Raw genomic sequence first — 17,322 nt, 5'->3', positions numbered from 1 at the left:
ATTCCTTTTGTTCATTAGGGTCCATGAAGTCATTTCCTTTGCACGTGTAGATATGGTGATTATTACACCATATCATGGTGTAATAGGGTAGCATGCCTCCTACATGCTACCCTATCTCTGCTCCTTGGTGGTGATAATAAGAAAAAGATATTGAATTAATTTCTCTTTCAATTCCAAATATATTCTCTGCTTTGCATTTGGTAGGCCCGCTTATTAGTTTCATTCTGAAAGAATGATTAACTAATTAACTAATTGTTGGATTGATCTTTTAAAGCTATGACCCTCATCTTAAAATGGTAATTTTCCTGTAATTCAAGATACTATTTCCTGTAATTCAAGATACTATGTATCAGCTTAAGTTTCTTCTGGATTCAGGTTCATATTAATCAGTATTGAATTGGGTTTGTTTCACTGTTTTTGATATAGGGTTTTGTTTCCTAATTTTACTTGTCAATTATTTACTTTATTTTTGATATTTTGGGTTAGATTTAAAGGAAGGAGGAAAAACTATTTTATTGTGTCAATTTGGAATGGAAGACATGAAAGCATTCTTAGCACTATTTAAACTTTTGGATTGATGGGCTTTCTACCTTGACAGCAGATCACTCTGTGATCTAAGGCATGTCCACAGATTTCTGACAGGTTAAAAATGCCCCAATTGTGCCATGCTTGTGGTAGCAGCAGCATGTCAAGTAGGCCATAGGAAAACTATTCAGAAATATATTCAGTTAAATATTTAAAGCACCTTATTTCTTCAAAAAATCCTGAGTAAAACAAATCCCAGGAGGAGTCTCTCGGCTTACCTATTAAGGCCATTAATAAATATAGATTCCAGGACAAAATTGCCTTGTGGCTACAATAAGAGTTACTGTGGAAGCACAGATTCCCATTGACATCTGGTTGACCTAATTCTCCTAGTTTATAAAAGGGGATAATTGAAGAGAATTTCCAAGAGCTGAATATCTCTTTAGAGTATACCTCATAACTGTTTCTCTAAACTTCATCACGCTATTGATTTTCAATTGATTAAAATGATTCATTGGAGAAAATTTTATTATATTGCCATTTATTTAATGTCTTTTTTTCAGAAAAGTGTGTCCTTCCTTATATTAAATGATTCATTTTAATTAACTTATTGGATTCATTTTCCTCCAAAAGTATGGAGAATTTTTGTTTTCTGAGAAGTAAATATTTAACAGGTTTTTAAAATTGGATCAGAGTTTTACCTTTGTATTTCTGTGCTAAACAAAATTTTAACACATAACTATAAGAGATCTGATAGAAGAAATGTCAAACTGAGAACAGTGAGAAGTATATGATCAGGAGAAACATGGCCAGAACCATCTTTCCCTGGTCCTGAGGAAGAAGCCAGGTGTCAAATCATAGTGGATCCAGGCATGGAGTGAATTTCTTTCTTGTTTTATAGAAGTATAAGCGATATGGCTTAAAGATTCTCTCGACAGGGTCAAGAATAAAGGCATTATTATTCCAAGGAGCTCTAAATATTGAGGTGATCCAAATCTTATCTGATCAAGGAATTGAGACAGGAGATATAGTATTGCAGATTTGTGGAAAGGCCTGCAGTTCAGTGTTCAGGGAGATGTTTCAGGTAGACCTCAAATCAGCTTGTTCCACATTTTAGAGTCTTTTTTTTTTTTTTTTTTTTTTTAGATTTTATTAATTGATTCATGAGAGACACAGAGAGAGAGAGGCAGAGACACAGGCAGAGGGACAAGCAGGCTCCATGCGGAAAGCCCGATGAGAGAGACTTGATCCCAGGACTCCAGGGTCATGCCCTGTGCGGAAGACAGAAGCTCAACCAATGAGCCACCCAGATGTCCCCATTTTAGAGTTTGTCCTCACAATCTCGCACACCCAGTTCAATGTTTCGTATAATGTGGAATACTCTCAATTGCAAATGTTTGATATTGAACTACCTAAAATTTCCAAATAGAATAGGCTAGGTAACTGGCCCATTTTTTTTCTTAAACATATTTTTTAATATTTTAAAATATGTGATTATGGTATTATATATGCTTTTCAAACCATGAGGGCAGATTCCTTATTCTAATTTGCTTATACCTGAGGCCTGGCCCTCACACAGTTGGGTGGGCCCAGATTCCAAGGGAGGGCTGTTGGTCCCCAGGCAAGTCTCAGCATTTCCAGTGGCTGCCTTTCTCCCAGCTAAGTAGGGGAGCATCTGGTTACTTTTCTCCCATGGAGAGAATAAGAATCATAAGTGGAGGTGACTCTAGATTTGAATGAAAATCTGGAGTTTTGATAGAGCTTAGGAAACTGAAAGAGCAGCAAAGCTTAAACTGGGTGGTGAATAAAGGTAGCAGAAAAAAGGTAGCAGTTATAAGAATTATTATAATTTCCAGAAAACTAAAAAGAAGGAACCAAAAATTCAAGGTACCATTGGCTGACATCAAAACTATAAGGATGGAATTGCAAGAAAAGTAATTTCCAAAGTGAAGGGAAATATGAATCTTTCCATAAGACATGGAGCTGATGATCAGATACCAAAGAGTTGTTCACAGCCTCATCACTGTTATTGAATTCTCACCAAAAAGTATGTCAACATGAATTATGTTAAATTCTAAGTAGTAAAACATCTCTAGGTCTATTACTCCCTTTCTGATCACTTTAAAGAATATAATAAACTTAATAATCAGCATGTGCTATAGGAGTGTGTGCTGACATTGATGATAATTGAATTGAGTAACTGTAATCTTGACTGAAGATTTCTCTTAGAAGATATTAGAAACGTTGCTTTTAGGGGTTAAAGACCAGCAAATTGTCAGAATAGAATTATTTTTATGGTATTTATGAGCTACGCAAAATGAAACAAGTATCCTTGGCATGTCTATGGTAAGATCACTCTGACATGTCTGAAAGCATAATGATAGACATGTTGCCAACAAATCTACAGCTGATCCTCATAGCAGATCATCAGTAGTTAATGTTAGTTACTGAATTGATTGTGAATGAGTTTATGGTGGCCATAAATGTCATAGGGACACCAAACAAGATTCTCTGTTGGGAGAGGGATCCATCAGTCATGGTTAAACATTTCATGAAGTTACAAGGATATTGAAGTGATCTGGGAATAAAAATCAGGCCTAAACTAAATTATTTCTATATTTATTCTAGTACCTTACCCAGACACTTTGTTTTTCTGTGGACAGTGGAGGATAAAGATTTAAAAATGCCTGTATTTATTCTTAGTTGACTAGCTTTGTTATCATAGGCAAACTACTTATTCAGTCTTTATATTGTGGGGATCTCCTTTAACATCCCAAACTGCTCACCTTCAGAATTTAGGAGAAAAACAAACTGTAACTCAGAGGGAGACAACCTATTTAATTTCCCTTTCTCCAACCTATAAGATTGAAGGAACCCCGTGGGAGACACAATCTGCCATTAGTCCTGAGCATTCTGCACATTTCTTAATACTACTCCAAGAAAGCAGGATCTGATCACTTTTGGTCTGGATCAACTCCTAGGATGATTTCTAGTGACCAATTTAAGGGATAAACAACAGAGCAGGCTTGTTTTCACTCACAGTGAAAATAGTGAATTCCCCAGCTCAGGGTTCCTATCCAGAAACACTGCCAACTGTGTGTGCAGGATCCAAGACAGGTCTTTGTGTTACAGTTGAGGAAAGTGAAGCAACATGAACATCATGTTGACATTCCAGCCACTTCTAACTTGAGTAATAAAGTGTATCCGATTCAGGAATCTTGTATCTTCATGAAATAAGATGTGTGGCAGGCTTGTTTGTTGGGTAAAATTTCACTTTTTCACACCCTTCACAATTATTGACAGACATATCTCTACATCTATGAAAACTACCTATTTTCATGAGAAAAATATAATATATATTTTTTCAGAACTATTTCTGAAGAGCACATGGCATGACCAGAAAAAAATTTATATATAATAGGACAAAATAAAGGCTTAAGGATGTGTGTTTTTAAAGTAAAAATAAGTTAGCATTTGAAAAATTCTAGAGGTATAGCTTGTTGATTTGCTACATGGTTCCAGTGGGGCCAACTGTTAAACTGCCTGTACAACACAGTTTTTAGCTCTATATACTGAAAGACAGATCATAGCTCTCTATGACGACCCCATTACAGGCCATTGTTGACCAATGCAAATTGATTTGAGGTCAAGTGGTGAGAACAGTGATGAGAAGTCCTTAATCAGCACCAAGTACAAGTAAAAATGTAGATAAAACATGCAATCAATGGTTCATATGTATAATGAAATAAGATCATCTCTTTCAAATTGATTTATTTTAGAGATAGGAACTTGGCACTTTAAAATGATTGCTGGAGAGGGAAAAAAAGTAAATATACTCTATAAATCCATGTAATATCCTTAACATAAGCTATTTATAAGTTGATAAATTTAACCTATGGTCATGAAAGGGATAAACATGGTTAGATTAGTTCAAGAAATGCATCAGATGAAAAGATACATAAAACTATGGTAGTATATTTTATAAAATTAGAAAACAGACATAATTTTCAAATTAGCATGAGTAGCATAAAAACATTTATTATATTGCCAAATATAAGCAGAATGAAACTGTCATAGGTCAATGATCTCACTCTGATAAGCAAGAAATGCTGGATAAATTATGAAAATCATAGGTTTAAAAGTATAAGAAAATCTCAGAAGGATCAAAGACTAGTGGAAATAAAATTCTATAGAAGGAAATAATCCTAGCAATGAGCTGAGAATCTGGAGCTATATCCATCACCATTTACCAATGACCAGATCTGAAAATGAAGGCTTGTCTTGGGACATAAAAATGTAGGCTACTAGAGAGTACATAAAGATGTCATAGATTAGTTAGATATTAACTTAATGATATTGTAATTGTACAAAACAAAAAGAAATATAAGAAGAAAAATGCCAGTGTCTAGACAGAATAAAAGACTACTAAGTAAACTGCAATTCAAATAAATTGTGATAAAATATATTTTTAATTGAATCATGAGATTCAAATATATCAAAACATATGGAAACCAACAAAAATGATTAGAAGGTAAACTTAAAAAAACAATTATTTTAAAAGACACTACAACACTAAATAAATCAATGATATTCATTTCTAGCTTAAGAAATTGGAAAAAAAAACAAACTAGGGCAGCCTGGGTGGCACAGCGGTTTAGTGCCTCCTTCAACCCAGGGCATGATCCTGGAGACCCAGGATGGAGTCCCACATAGGGCTCCCTGCATGAGACCTGCTTCTCCCTCTGCATGTGTCTCTGCCTCTCTCTCTCTCTCTGTGTGTCTCTCATGAATAAATAAATAAAATCTTAAAAAAAAAAACTAAACATAAATATTAAGTAGCTATAAGGAAATAATAAATATAAAATAGAAATTAATTGCATAATAATGAATGTTAAACAGAAAAATTAAGTCAAAAATTGAGCATTTGAAACAATTGATAAAATTGATAGACTCCTAGCAAAACTGCTCCAGAAAAAAATATAGAAAATATGTGATTACAAATATTATGAATAAAAAGAACGTCATCACATTAAAAAAGCAATAAAAACATATAATGAACATCTTTACAACAATCAATAGGGCAAAGTGCAGTTTTCAAAAACAAACACAACCTACTAAACGTAAAATAAAAATAAAAAATCATGGGACACCTGGGTGGCTCAGCAGTTGACTATCTTTCTTTGGCTCAGGGCATGATCCCATGGTCCTGGGATTGAGTCCCACATTGGGCTCCCTGCAGGGAGCCTGCATCTCCCTCTGCCTATGTCTCTGTCTCTCTCTCTCTGCGTTTCTCATGAATAAATAAATAAATCTTTAAAAATTTTAAAAATCCTGTATAATCCAATCTAAATTAAAGAAATCAATTTCTGAGGTGCCTTGGGTGGCTCAGTGGGTGAAGCAAATGACTCTTGATTTTGGCTCAGGTCATGATCTCAGGGTCCTAGAATGGAGCCCCACCTGGGCTCTGTGCTCAGTGGGGAGTCAGATTGAGAATTTCTCTCCCTCTCCATCTCCCCCTCCTCCTGCTTATGCTCTCTCCTCTAAATTAAAATATATATATATATATTTAAAAAATATAAAGAAATCAATTTCACTATTAAAGGACTTCATACAAATGAACTATAGTCCTAGGTTATTTGACTTGTCAATTGCTCCAGTAATCCACAGAGGAAATATTTTCAAGTTTACACTAACTCTTACAAAGACTAGAAACAGACATTAGATTTTCTAAATCATCACAATAATTTTGATGCCAAAACCTGACAAGAATATTTAAAAAAAATATATCACAGGCAAAATATTTTTCATATTTAGCAAACTGAATCTATTAGTATACAAAGATAAAAATGAGTGATTTTTTTCTGAATGAAGATTACTTTAACATTCTAAATCAATTCATATAACTCACCAAAATTATAGAAAACATTTCTGCAAAAGATTTTAGAAAAATTTTTGGAAAAAAGTCAAGGAAATTAATACAAAGTCTTTATAGAATAATATACATTCATTATTCTTCTCTAAATCTAATTTTTTGCCATTGCGTATGTTATATATAAGTTCTACATATTTTTAGTGTTAACCCTTTATCAGATAAGAACTTATACAACTCAACCCCAAAGATCAAATAATCTGATTAAAAAAATGGAGAGAGGACTTCAATAGATTCTTTCTTTCTTTCTTTCTTTCTTTCTTTCTTTCTTTCTTTCTTTCTTTCTTCTTTCTTTCTTTCTCTTTCTTTCTTTCTTTCTTTCTTTCTCTTTCTTTCTTTCTTTCTTTCTTTCTTTCTTTCTTTCTTCTTTCTTTTTCTTCTTCTTCTTTCTTTCTTTCTTTCTTTCTTTCTTTCTTTCTTCTTTCTTTCTTTCTTTCTTTCTTCTTTCTTTCTTTCTTCTTTCTTTCTTTCTTTCTTTCTTTCTTTCTTTCTTTCTTCTTTCTTTCTTTCTTCTTTCTTTCTTTCTTTCTTTCTTCTTTCTTTCTTTCTTTCTTTCTTTTTTTCTTTCTTTCTTTCTTTCTTTTTTTCTTTCTTTCTTTCTTTCTTTCTTTCTTCTTTCTTTCTTTCTTTCTTTCTTCTTCTTCTTCTTCTTCTTTCTTTCTTTCTTCTTTCTTTCTTTCTTTCTTTCTTTCTTTCCTTCTTTCTTCTTTCTTTCTTTCTTTCTTTCTTTCTTTCTTTCTTTCTTTCTTTTCTTTCTTTCTTCTTTCTTCTTTCTTTTTCTAAGAAGATATCCAGATGGCCAACAAACACAGGCAAAGATGCACAACATCACTAATCATCAGGGAAATGCAAATAAAAACCACAATGAGATATCACTTTACACCTGTCAGAATTTCTACAATAAAAGAGACAAGAAATTACAAGTATTGATGAGGATGTGGAGAAAAAGGAATCCTTGTACACCATTGATGGCAATGTAAATTGGTACAACCACTGTAGAAAACAGTATGGAGGTTCTTAAAAAAAAAAAAAAAACTAAAAATAGAAATGCCATATAATCCACTAATTCCACTAGTGAGTATTTACCCAAAGAAAATAAAAGCCTAATTCAAAAAGATATACTCATTCCTATTTATTGTGGAATTATTTACAATAGTCAAGAGATGGAAGTAGCCCAAGTGCCCACTGATAAATGAATGGATAACAAAGACATGGTATATATATATATATATATATATATATATATATATATATATATATATAACTCAGCCATAAAGAAGAATGATACCTTGTCATTTGCAACAAAGAAATGGGCCTAGAAGTATTATGCTAAATGAAATAATTTAGACAGAAAGACAAATACCATATGGTCTCACTTATATGTGGAATCTAAAAATCAAAGCATATGAACAAACACGCAAAAACAGAAACAGACTCAAAAATATAGAGAACAAACTGGTGGTTGTCAGAGTCAAACTGGTGGGGGAATAAGTGAAATAGTTAAAGGGCATTAAGAGATCCAAACTTCCAATTGTAAAATAACATGAAGATAAAAAAGTGCAGCATGTCAGAAATATTGTATGTATGTATTGTATGTATGGTGACTAGGTTTATGGTGAGCATTGAGTAATGTACAGACTTGTCAACACAATATGTTATACACCTGAAACTAATATGACATTATATGTTAATTATATCTCAATAATAATTTAAAAATCTTAGTGAAATAGAAGTTGAAAGAAATGTAAACTGCTAATAAGTACATTAAAACATTAAGGTATGTATTTTGGTAAAATATCAATGATGAAATATTAGATATTAGAAATGACACAGAGAATATTGTCACTACATCTATACAGAATTTTACTGTTGGTCTTATTCAGTGTGATAAGGTAAGAAAAAAGAATTAAAAGTATGATGATATGGATCATCATAAAAAAGAAAAGTCTCCTTATTTTCCGGTGATATAAATGTATATGTTGAAATTCAGAACTCTTCTATAAATGATTAGTGAAGTTAGTGAAAACCTGGATATGATGTCAATATACAAGAATGGATTGTATTTCAATATTATAGACTAACTAAGTTTTAGAAATACTTTGAGATATACTTCAGATACTCTGAGAGGGATATTCTATGACCATTGTTTCGAAGACTCAGTATCATAGATGTCAGTTCTCAAATGATCTTAGTGTCAAAGGAAACCCAATCAATCCCTGTAGGAATATGTATAGGCTTGTGTGGTGTGTGTAGCATTGTGGAAAGTGTGTGTGTGGCAGGGTACTTATTCTAAAATATATCAAAATGCAAAAGATGAAAAAGAGCTCAATTTTGAAACCCTATGTTCTCATAACAGCCTCCACACAAATGTTTATCTAGCTTTATTCATAATTGTCTAAACCTGGATTAACGTGAATTTTTCCTTCAATACGTGAATGGATAAACAAAGCATGATAAATTCAAGCTGTCATCTATTATTCAGTGATGAAAAGGATTAAGCAATCCAGCCATGAGACGACATGAAGGAAACTTAAATGCATATTGCTAAATGAAAGAAGCCAGTGTGAAAAAAAAAAAAAAAAAAAAAACTACTTTTGTGTGTTTCCAGTGGTGTGATTCTAGTTGTATGGCAAGGTGGTAAATACAAAACTATACAGACTATGAAAAGATTAGTGATCACTAGGGGCTGGTGGGGGTGGGATGAATATTTGAAGCCCAGAGGATTTTTAGGGCAGTAATTATTCTATACAGTACCATACCAATGAAGACAAGATGCTCAATTTTTCAAACCCATAAAACAGTAGAGCACAAATTATTAACTTCAATGTAGGCAAATTTTATTTATTTTTTTATTTTTATTTTTTTTATAAATTTTTTTTAATTTTTATTTATTTATGATAGTCACAGAGAGAGAGAGAGAGGCAGAGACACAGGCAGAGGGAGAAGCAGGCTCCATGCACCGGGAGCCCGACGTGGGATTCGATCCCGGGTCTCCGGGATCGCACTCTGGGCCAAAGGCAGGCACCAAACCGCTGCGCCACCCAGGGATCCCAATGTAGGCAAATTTTAAAAATTGAGGAATCCCACAGAGGTATGTGTTAGCAATTCTGATACTGCAGTGGATGTGTACCAGAATGGAACAATTAAGAAAATGGTTAGCAGTTTTCTTAACATTGGAGGGGGATTTATAGCAAGAGGAGAGAGCCACAATGATCTAGTAAGTAATGAAAGGGAGTTGGAGTCATCAGAATGACACTAGCTTTAAGTGAAGATAGATACAAATGGTTACATGAGAAGTATTTTATTTTATTTTCAAAGATCATATTTACTTGAGAGTGAGAGCATGAGCAGAGGGATGGGCAGAGGGAGAGGAAGAAGCAGACTCCCCTCTGAGCAGGGATCCCAATGTGGGGCTCCATCCCAGGATCCCTGGATCATTACCTGAGCTGAAGGCAGACACGTAACTGACTGAGCCCCCCAGATCCCCCGAGAAGCCGTTTATATATGTGTTTATGCATGGGTTAATATATGCATACATATCTTGTGCACTATCAGTTGAGAGAGCCTAAAATAAATGACACCCAAAAAGCAATGAGTATGCTTCACCCCCAGATCTGTTTCTAATACTCTTCTCCAATATACAGAACCACGGGTCATTGGAGAAATGGCTGACTTTAGGAAGGAGGTCAATAAATATACAAAATGAGTCTAGGGCCTATTAGTATAATAAATATTCATGAGCCCATGCAGATAAATATGGGCTTAAATAAATAAATTATTGAGTAAGTGATCGAGTAAATCAGTACATGAGAAAGAAAGACAATGCTCTCATGGAAAATAATTGCAAATAATACATGTCAGCACTCTGCCCTCAAAGGGTGCATAACTGAACATAGTGACTTCCTTCCAAAGTGCCCAGTAGGGAAGGAGGAGAAAATCAGGTTCCAGCCAGAGGAACCTGACACGCACCACCTCCGCCAGGCAATCAAAGCCAGCAACATTTGTAAATCATGTGAATAATAACTGCTCTTGAAACAATGCTATGAAAATGGCACTTCTGTAATCTTCCACCCATCAACCCACAACTCCAGTCTTATTGCGAGAATAATGTTAGACAAATTCCAATGGTGGACAACCCACAAAATACCAGACCAATCCTCCCTAAAACTGTCAGGGCCATAAAAAAACAAAAACAAAAACAAAAACAAAAACAAGGGAAGTCTGAGAATCTATCACAGCCAAAAGAAACCTAGAAAGATACGACACCTAAAAGTGACATTCTGGATAGGAACCTAGAATATTAAAAGGATAACTAGTTAAAAGTAAGGTTATGTGAATAAACTGGACATTAGTTGATACTGACACATCAATATTGGCTCATTAGTCATAACAGATGAACCGCACCTACATAAGATGTTAGAGTAGTGGAAACTGGGAGCAGTGCAAACCCTGCCACAAAATAGCTATTAAAAAGAAAAAAAAAAAAAAACCTTTACATCTTTAATCCTTTTTATCTATTTTACTTTTTATTAATATAACTGTGCTTGGCTTCTAGGAAACTGAGAAATGTCCATTAGCAAGTTGATTGAGTTGATAGATGATCTAAGTACATGATTTTCCCTCTTGATGATTTGATACGCTTCATGGGGAGCAATCCTAAGCACGTTGGTTGCTTTCTTGGCAGTTTTTTGGCAAATGCTTTCAGGAAGGGAGCAAAATTAAGAATTCTTGTCACTGCAGATAGACTGCGTTAGGAGGGATTTTGAATTCTAATTTTATAATATTGAACAAAATATCTTTAAAGATATGCATCATGTATGAATGCTATTCAGTTACAATGATTTATATTATCTCTATAGGATATGTTAATTGTATGGATTGTCTCTTTTTTGTGGAAATATGACGAGGGTCACAGACAACTAAAATAGTCAAGGTTAAAAAAATAAATAAATAAAATAAATAGTCAAGGTTGTCCATCTATCTATTACGTATATATGTCTATATCTATCCACTTACCTCTCTATTCCCTCCCCACATATCTGTTTTATCATTCTAGCAACCTAGTATAAGTGACAATAATTGATGATCAACTAGTGTAACACTTAAAATACCCCCAAAAATAATTAATTGAAAATTAAAAAACCCACATTGTTTGGTTGTTATGTTAACCACATATGATAATATTAAACAAAGTAAATAAAACAGAGGTCTTGGGTCACCTGGGTGGCTCAGCTGGTTGAGTGACCAACTCTTGATTTGGGCTGAGGTTGTGATCTCAAGATCATGAGATTGAGCCCCACGTTGGCTCCATGCCCCTCCACAGGTTCTTTGCTCCACACAGAATCTGCTTGAGATTCTCTTTCTCTCTCTCCAAAATAAATAAATACATAGTTAAAATCTTTAAAAAAACAACAATAGAGGCCTTAAATATTTGTGGCACTCAATGGCTGAAATTAAATTTCTGGGGCATCTCATTTACTTGATTGGGCTAAAAAGAAAGTGTTCCATCCTTGTGCTGTGTGAAAACTATCACAGGGTGAGATTGGGACTGGAGATGATTATAAAACCATATGATACTTACGTATGGCTGTCTTTTAGATAAATAAATATTAGGCTGTCATAGTTGACATCCCTAAGGCCTCAGCATGTGCTAATACCCTATCTATCTGCCAGTATTAGCATTTACCTGAGGTTTTTTCCCAAAGTGCTTGGAAAGACACTTGGTTCATGGTAGGCAGAGGCATCCAGAAGCGCTGTTGAATAAATATCCTGGTGCCTTTGACTCAATCAGCATAACTCTGAGGAACATGTCTACATTGGCTCCTGGACCTGATGGAGAGGAATTAAGTTTCAATTGCCACCAGTGTAAATACCTCATTAACACACCCTTGTCATCTGCCTTCTGTTCTCTGGCCTTCTTCCCAATTTCTTAACCTCCCAAACAAATTACTGCCACTTAGATCCTTGTCTCAGATTCTGCTTATAGAAAACTATGGTATTGACACTGTCCTAAATTTAAGTATACTCTGGGCATCATCAGTAATATGACAGCTAACACACCGATGCTTGTTAACACAGCACAATAATTGATCCTCTAGACTTGTCTAAAGGGACTTGAGGCGTCTTATGGGAAGTAAGGATTCCTTAGACAAATATGAATATGTAATCAGCTATGACCGCCATCCTTGATGTGTACCTATTGCTGCCTGATTCCAAAGCATATCTTAAATGATCCATCCATCCATTAGCATTCATGTAAAATGCCTGGCCTTCCTCAAACCAAAGAGGTAATTACAAGCCAGAATGAGATGAATATATATAATGAATATAATGAAATTTTATTTATTTTTTAATAATAAATTTATTTTTTATTGGTGTTCAATTTGCCAACATACAGAATAACACCCAGTGCTCATCCCATCAAGTGCCCCCTTCAGTGCCCGTCACCCATTCACCCTCCCCCACCCTAAAATAATGAAATTTTATTTCAATTTTCATTAGGTAACATCTATAATTAAAAATAAAATAATGGCTACATATACAAAAAGGATAATATATTCTTTTATAATCTGCTTTTCAACTAAAATCAATTAAAACATTTATATCACCTAATACTTTAATTATTCATAATGTGGAATACTGTCTTGGATATTTAGTAACTGATCTATTATTGTAAGTCATGCTATATTTGGCTCTTCTAAATAATTGTGAAAAATACTTTGTGATAAAATGAGAAATAGTTTAAATTATTTCTGTGTGTCAAGGTAACATATTTCTGTCTTTTGCTAAGCTTGAAAAATACTACATTTACACTTGTTTTTTTCTAGGTTATTTGATGTCCTTTTTTCCAGATATACACCTATATTGGGATTTATCATTTTTCATTGTTAGTTTGATAAAAGGAATAAAAGTGCATTTGTGCATTCTCAAATAATAATTTGTATATTTATTAGTCATGTATATTTCTTTTGTGAATTCCTTTTTTTACGTCATTGTGAACTATGATATTTCTATTAAATTATTTTTTTTATTTCTATTAAATTTTAAAAGCACATCATAGGTTCGGAATATTTGTCCTTAGTGTTTTATACATTTTGCAAGTATTTTTTCTGAGTTCCCATTAAAATTTTTTTTTTTTGCTCATAGTTCTTATTTTTTTCTTTTTTTCCCTGTGAATGTTTATTTAATTTTCTTCCATTCTTCTCTCCCTTCGTTTTCCCTTCCTTTCTTCTTTCATTCTTTCCTTTCTTCCTGCCTGCCTTCCTCCCTCCTTCCTTCTTTTCTCTCTTTTTTTTTTTTTTTTTTTCACTCTTCTTGGCCTCTTTCCATTTTGTAATATTTTAAATTGTCAAATCAATATTTTACTTAATAAATTTTATTCTTGGAGTCAGGCTTAGGAAGTTCTCAGTCATGTTAAATTATATAAATGTTCATCTGTATTTAAGTTTTCATGTTAAAAACACTTTCACTTTAAGAAAATACATCATGTAGTAGCATTTGGTGCATTTTAAGGGATGATAATTGTATTAGGGATTATGGAAATGCTGCACTTTCATTTGGGAAAATGCTTTTTCTAAACTTTTGAATCTGAAAAGGCTTGAACCAAGGCTAGAGAAGTAGGTTGAAGAGGTAAGCAATATAAGGAATTACTTTTAAATAAAAGGAGAGGGGTGGTCATTCTGTAGAGAGATGTAGAGAGTTTCTTTTGAAGTATGAGGTTACTTCCAGTGAGCCAGTCCACAGAGATTTATGTCCAAACATGGTAAGAGAGGAGTTGATAAGAGGACTTCAATCTGGATGAAAGATGGGTCCCAACAACAAGCAGAGCAGGCTGGGTCTAAAAAGAAGAGAATTGCCAGTAGAATTCCACCGGCTGGGCAATGGATGTTATTCTGCTGCTGGCAGTGGTGGCTAATGTGCTAGTTAAAGTTTACTTGTTTATGCTGCTAATCCCTTAATGCCTCAATTCTCCTGTTAGGTTTATTATACAGTATCAGCTTAATGCCAGCCTTTCATTCATTCTATCTTGCATAATAAAAGAATATATGGTTGACACTTGAACAACAAGGGTTTGAGCTGCTAGGTCCACTTATATGTGTATACGTGCTTTTATTTATTTATTTATTTTTTTGATAAATGCAGCACTATATTTTCTTTTTCTTATGATTTTTCTTAGTAACATTTTCTTGGCTTACTCTATAGTAAGAATACAGTATGTAATACACATAACATACAAAATAGGTGTTAATCTACTGTTTGTGTTAACAGCAGGCTACAGTAGTTAAGTTTTTGGGGAGTCAAAATTGTAAGTGGACCTTCACTGGGATCAGTGCCCCAACCCCTGTGTTGTTCACGATTCAACTGCACAAAGTAAAGCAGCTGAAGTGTCGGCGATGGTCACTTGAAAGAATCTGGTGAAACCAATTGCCTGGACCAGAGGCTCAAGCGTGGTGAAAGAGACACATAATTGTTCTCTGGAAATCTTTTAAGACACATGGAAAGGAGCTAGCTTATCCATCAGTCAGGCAGTGTCGCTCAAATAGAGCAAACTTAGACACTATTTTAGTACTTCTTGGAACAAGAGCCTTTCTTTTGTTCTTTCATAGTTATGTTAGTATAGTGTCTGTATTGCAAGGTGAATTTTTAAATTACTTAATCTCACTTAGAAATATCAGTAGACTTTTGACTGAAAATGTATTCTATTTAAAGATTAATTTGGGAAGAATTTACCCGTTCTCAATATTAATTCTTCTTAATTCTTCCCATACAAGAATGGGAAGAATTAAGTCTCTCCTATTCAATATTTTTCTGTCTCCAAATGGTATTTTATATTTTCACATAAGCCTTGTCTTGCATAGTCAATAGTTCCTCCTAATTTTTGAAATATTTTTACACTATGATAATGAGATTCTTTTTAGTCTGCATTTCCACATATACAGCAGACCATAATTTTTACTCTTCCTTTGTCCTTTTCCAACTAAATTGGTTTTGTTTGTTTGTTTGTTTGTTTGTTTATGCTTCCAATGTTTTCAGTAGATTTGTTTGAATTTTCAGTTACAAAATCTTTTCTCTGGCAAATAATGATAATGGTGCTTGCTCAGTTTTGATGAGCACATTTAATTACTTTTTTCATACTCTATTGCAATGGCTAAAATCCAAGAAAAAAATTTTCTTTAGTGATGAAAATGCATAACCGGTCTTCTTAAAGTGTTTAATGGTGAAGCCTGCAGTGCTTCAGCATTTTTTATGATGTTTGCTGTTGACAATATACCATACTAAAGAAGTAAAGTTATATTATTTTTATATTGATGTTTTATAATTAAAGATGTTGAATTTTCAAAGACTTTCTAAACATAATAAAGAAGTTTCCCAAATCATCTCCCTGTTTTAAATGTTTCAAAGATGAACATTGTATGGTTACTCTTGCAGTATTTTAATACCTTTTATCATAGTTTATATTAATTTCTATGTAGGGAATCCTCCCTTACTGTGTGTATGCATCATAATTTCATAATTGAGGACCATCATGTTATTGTGTGTATGTTTGTGTGTGTGTGTGTTTTAAGCTATTGACCATTAAGACAGTGCTAGTCTTATTAAATAAATTGATAAAAAAATTTCTGTGTCTATAAGACTCTAGAAAAATCAACTAAAATTTATTACTCATGTAATCTAGCTCATGTCACCATCTGGTCTGTACTTTTCAGAGAGTCTTACAATTTTATTTTTGTCCATTCAATATTTCCAAAGTCTTGCAATCAATTTAGGCATTATTAGCTTTTACAGAAACTACTATAGAAAGTCAAAATCTAAAAACATAGTGACATACAAAAGTTTTATGAACTCCAACTAATTGGGATTATTTCCATATTTTATATATTTCCCCTATGTCAATGTTTTGACTTTGCCCATTTTACTTATTTACAACCAAACACTAAACAATTTTAAGAACACAAATTACTACCAGATTTTCATTTCCTATTTTAAAATTTTGCTTTTATTTTCCCCATTTTTTAAAATTTAATTATAGATTTTCAAACCTTTAACTGACTTATTTTCTTTAATTTTTACTGTGAAAGTCAATAAGTCAATGTATAAGTATTCCTTTTATATGTCCTTGACTGAATATCATTTTATACCTTTCATTTTAATTTTTGCATTGAATATCAAGTTATGTTTGTTTGTAATAGTATTAAATAGACTGAATTACTGTTTTTGTCAACAATTATGCCTTGAAGATCAGTACTTTTTTGTGTTTTTCATCTTACCCTACACACCATTATATAATATAGTACATTCTGCTCCCTTTTTTTCTTGAGACTTTTGTGTTACCTGAAGCTACAGACTCCTAAGTGGATGTAGAAAATGAGATAGACTTTCTCTGAAAGAAACTCTGTGGGAGATAAATGGAGCTTTCTGCTTCACTGCCAGGGCTAATTCCCTGATATCAGGTTAGAAGATGGGCATGGGTAGAAGGAACATGCCATTTCCCCATTTGGTAAAGTTTCTTTATAGGAAAGTTTTGGAAGTAAGTTAATTAAAACCAAATATTCTCTATGTCCCATTCTTCTATAATTAATGGTAATTTTTTTGTGAAATATGTTACATCATTGGAATATGGCAATGCTATTTCAACATTTGCTCTTTTTCTCTTCTTTCTTTCTTTCTTTCTTCTTTCTTTCTTTCTTTCTTTCTTTCTTTCTTTCTTTCTGGCTAGAGGGGTGCTAATTTTAATGAGAGATTGAAAAAAATGAATGAGTATCATATAATTAACTAAGATTGCATTGCAGATATCTTCTATATAGTTTGTTTGCAAGCCTCATCATATACATTGAGATAATGAGTTTATTGGAGTTTATGGTTTAAAC

The sequence above is a fragment of the Canis aureus genome, chromosome 21, assembly GCF_053574225.1.
Source record: "Canis aureus isolate CA01 chromosome 21, VMU_Caureus_v.1.0, whole genome shotgun sequence".
Lineage (NCBI taxonomy): Eukaryota > Metazoa > Chordata > Mammalia > Carnivora > Canidae > Canis > Canis aureus.
The sequence above is the reverse complement of the archived record's forward strand: the minus strand, read 5'-3'. Positions refer to the sequence as shown.